The sequence below is a fragment of the Cervus elaphus genome, chromosome 5 (assembly GCF_910594005.1).
Source record: "Cervus elaphus chromosome 5, mCerEla1.1, whole genome shotgun sequence".
Classification (NCBI taxonomy): Eukaryota; Metazoa; Chordata; class Mammalia; order Artiodactyla; family Cervidae; genus Cervus; species Cervus elaphus.
Window position 1 is genome coordinate 28,331,368 of NC_057819.1, and position 4,811 is coordinate 28,336,178.

Sequence of the window (4,811 nt, forward strand, 5' to 3'; positions counted from 1 at the left end):
GAACTAAAAAAAAAAAAAAAAAAAAGGACTAGGCCCGTTGTGTTCTGGAAATGTTTCTCCCCCATCAGGATTTAGAGTGAATTAAACTGAATTATTTTTTGACTATCAGAGGAAAGATTAGCTACTTGAAATCTTAAAAATGACACCTATAAGCTGAGTTGGAACTATTAAATTTACAAATTAAGAACCTTTAAAGGTATTAAACCTGAGATGCCATGAAAAACTCCAATTTACTGTTCATTTTGTTCTATTTCAAACAGCTATAGCTGAACATTAAATAAAATCAGGCATTTTAGGGGAAGAAGCTCTTCTTGAGTTGTTATGGATCTGAAAATAAATCTCTTTAAAATTATGTTTAAAGATACAATGAAGTCTGTGTATTGAATCAAAATGACTTTATAAATAAAGATACTAATTAACTTGTGAACTTTCTCCTTAAAAACTTAATGACTTTTTTTGTGGGAAGACCTCTAAGAAAAGTTTTTGAAATTTAATACAATTTATTGATAACTAAAGTAATTTTTCAGAAAATCACTGTGGAAAATGTATTTGTAAAATCTATATCAGTTTATTAAAAAATATAAGTGTGTTTTCCATCAAATTTTCCCACTCTTACCAATATTCATTTGTAAATCTTATTTCTCTGCACTTTTGCCTGTGAAAATATAACAGTGCAATAAGTTTAATGAGAATTGAAAATATCAAAACAAGCAACTGACTCAAATTTATAACTCATCTATTTTCTGATTTGAGTAAAAATAAAACATTGAATATTAATTTTTTTTAATAATTATCATTGCTCTGTGTCTAGATTTTTCTGAAATTTTAGATAGCATTAAAGAACAAGTTTTTTGGCTATACTAAAGTATTATTTTAAAAATAAGAGGGACTTCCTTGGTGGTCCAGTGGTTAAGACTCATCTTCCAAAGCAAGGGGTATGAATTTGATCCCTAGTTGGGGAGAAAAGATCCCATATGCCTTGTGGCCATAAAACCAAAACATAAAACAGAAGCAATATTTTTACAAATTCAATAAAAACTTAAAAAATAGTCCGTATAAAAAATCTTTTAAAAAAGTGAGAAATAAAATGACATAGAAAAGTATCACTTTTGAGCTCAAATTCTTCATGTTTCACTTGCTACTGAGAGTAAAGTTATTTACAACAGAATCCTAAATCTGGAGATGCTCTGAGCCACTGTACACTTAGCATGCAGAAAATTTTGTGTTTCTTTTTTGGAGCCCTCTTCATTACTCAGGATTCATCCTACCTGCATTTCCTGAGAGGGGACACGCATGAGAGTCTGTCTGAAGATCTTTACTTCCTCTGTTTTGATATCCATGGCTTTTGCTACTCTCCTGGGGTGACCCCCAACTCTTCTGGCTGCCCGCCCTCTTGCTGGGCCCTCCAGCAATTTTCTCTCAGCCTTGCAGCTCCTGCTTTTCTTCCATCAGCTCTTAGGTGTGTTTCCTACAGCAGAGCTGGTGGACATAGCTCTTTCCTTCAAAACACAGTCATCTCCTTCCCAGAGCATGCAGAGCTGGTGGGACGGGGGTAAGACAGGCTGAGGTGAGACAGGGCCACTGAGGGAGCAGGCTGCACAGGGTGCTGGGAGCACAGTCCAGCTTGGTACCAGAAATGAATCACCTTCTTCCCCTGCCCTACAAGATTTATGTCTTGCATCTCACCCTGGCCACTTCATACTGTAATTTTCCCTTCCTTCCTTCCATCTGTTTTTCCTTCCTTCAATATATTCTAAGCACTTATGTGCCAGGCCTTATGCAGAACCTTTCACAGATAAATAAAAATCCTGTTACAGTAAATCGTTCTCAATCTGAACATAGCTGCATCCCAGTTAGAGTAGCTTTCATGCTCTTTACCATAAGACTTCTGTGTCATACAGAAGTCTAAACAGACTGTGAATTTCGGGAAGAGGAAGCCTCTTATTCTCTCAACAAACAGCAGCAAATTCCCTTTTCAGTCCCAATGGAATTGGAAAACAGGGACACAAACCTTTCAAATCGAGGGATGTGTCTCAGCAAATCTTCCAATATATTTGAAACACACAGAACCTATTATTTCAGGGGACCAGCCCATCCTAAAGGAAATCAGTCCTGAATATTCATTCAGGAAGGACTGATGCTGAAGCTGAAACTCCAATATTTTGGCCACCTGATGCAAAGAGCTGACTCATTTGAAAAGACCCTGATGCTGGGAAAGATTGAGGGCAGGAGGAGAAGGGGACGACAGAGGATGAGATGGCTAGATGGCATCACCAACTCGATGGACATGGGTTTGGGTGAACTCCGGGAGTTGGTGATGATGGACCAACGCCAGGACAGGGAGGCCTGGCGTGCTGCAGTTCATGGGGTTGCAAAGAGTGGGACACGACTGAGCGACTGAACTGAACTGAACGGAGCCCACTCGCGCCGTTCCCACCAAAGAGCTCTAGGGGGCAGTATGGTCCAAGGCTGCAGCTCTCAGGGATGTTACACATTCAAAACCTCAGGATGATTTTTATGGATTGGTTTCTCTCAATTTGGCTAATGAACCGTTTCTAGGGAAAAGGTCACCAGAGGAGAAAGCAAGTTGTGTCATTTTATCATTCCCTCTTTGTCCTGCTTTTCTGGCAGATGATAAATGGAAAGACAGACTTCGGGACACAGAGTTCTACTTAGTTTGGGGAGTGGAGGGAGAGGAGCATTTAGGACTGATGGCAGAGAGGATTGAATTCAGAGGAGATTTGTTTTTGTTTTTGTTTTTTTGCTGTTGTTGTCAAGTCTCCTTGGGGGATGCCAGAGGAGGAGGGTCAGCATTTCTGATGTTGGTTGAGAGGATGGCTGGCTTCCCTCTCCTACATTTTAGGGTGAGTTTAGAGCACTGGTCGACTTAGAAAGGTGCTTAGGTGTCTGTATTTCCCATGAGGTATCCATGAATCCACTCTGAGGAAAAGGGACCAGTTAGAGGGAATGAGGGTCCTGAGCAGAACCCTACCAGATTGACTGGTGAGACCCTACACAGAAAAACCTAACCCCTGTGGTGATCTCTGTGGCAATTCAAACACAATGGGGGCATCATCAGACCATTATTATAATATGGATGTTGTAGATGACAAAAACTTGGTTGATACTGTATTATTTAAGAACTCTTAGAAGTTTTTGGAAACTTAAAGTATGGGCAACTTGTGGACTCATAAGACAAGAGTTTTCATTCAGTTTATTTAAACTAAATAAATATTGGGTTGTATTGGCATTTGCGTGCTAAGTCGCTTCAGATGATTCCACTCTTTGCGATCCTGTGGACTCTTCGCAATCCATCCTCCTCTGTCCATGGGATTCTCTAAGCAAGAATACTGGAGTGAGTTGCCATTTCCTACTCCAGGGCATCTTCTCGGCCCAGGGATTGAACCTGGGTCTGCTGCATTGCAGGCAGATTCTTCACTGTCTGAGCCACCAGGGAAGTCCATGTTGGTTTAAAATAGACGTGCAAATATAAGGATAGATTGTGTTTATGATGAAGTTATCTCAAAGGGAATGGGCGTTTAGAACGCACAGAAAATCTGCTGGTTAGCAAAGAAAGTGATTTCCAAAGTGAGTGTGGACGTTTCTAAAATAACTGTAATGCTTAATATGTAGAATTTTTTGAGGATGAAATTAAATGAAATAATGTATGAAGATGTCCTTTGCTAATTATAAAGCACTATTAGAAATACAAGGAGCTCTTATTGCTATTTTTAAGTACTATTCTAACTTTTTTATTGGTGTATAGTTGATTTACACTGCTGTTTTAGCTTCAGGTGTATAGCACAGTAATTCAGTCATACATTTACATATATGTGCATATATATGTACATATATATATATATATATATATTCTTTTTCAGATTCTTTTCCATTATAAGTTATTACAGGATATTGAGCAGAGTTTCCTGTGCTGTACAGTAGGTTTTTTTGTGCATCTATTTTATACATAATAGTGTATATAGATATTCATTCTGAGCTCCTAATTTAATCCTCTCCCTTCCTAAAATTTTCTTTATGAATCCTATCCTAAACAGCACATAGTGGCTGTTCAAAAATGTATTTATTTGAAAACACTTATGTAACTTGAAATTTTTGTTTGCAGCAATAGCCTCTAATAATTATATCCATCAATGGAAAATATGATTTGATATATATTTGCTTTACATTTGACTTTCCATAAAGGAGCCAATACTTTAGAGCAAATTGACTGAAAGCTATGTTTACTCTTGAGGTATAAAATACTTCTTGTCTCTCTAGTCCTTTTTTTTCCCCTTTAAAACTTTTCATCAAAATCAGACAATCAGGGATTTCCCTGGTGGTCCAGTGGCTAAGTCTCCATGTTCCCAATTCAGGGAGCTTGGGTTCAATCCCCGGTCAGGGAAGTAGATCTCACACACAGCAACTAAAGATCCTCCACGTGGCAACTAAGACCCGGTGCAGCCAAATAAATAAATATTAAAAAAAGAAAAAAAAAATCAGTGCTCGCTTCGGCAGCACATATACTAAAATTGGAACGATACAGAGAAGATTAGCATGGCCCCTGCGCAAGGATGACACGCAAATTCGTGAAGCGTTCCATATTTTTTAAAAAAGAAAAAAAAAAAAAGAAAAAAAAATCAGAGAATCAATTTTATAAATTATTCTGGTTCTCATTTTCACTGGTGCAAATTTTCTACTAGATAAAAATAATCCTTAAATGTTTTTATTACTACAGCTTGGAAGAAATGTTCAAAAAACATAAAAAATAGGCAACAACTTAAAATTTTAAATAATAAATCAACAGATATTCA

At 37.6% G+C, this 4,811-nt stretch overlaps 1 non-coding gene across 1 annotated transcript; it reads left to right on the top strand.

Annotated features, from left to right (window-relative positions):
- Positions 1–4,499: 4,499 nt before the first annotated feature.
- LOC122695731 lies at positions 4,500–4,606 on the top strand. Its single transcript, XR_006341488.1, has one exon. It is a non-coding gene; the product is annotated as a U6 spliceosomal RNA (small nuclear RNA).
- Positions 4,607–4,811: the final 205 nt, after the last annotated feature.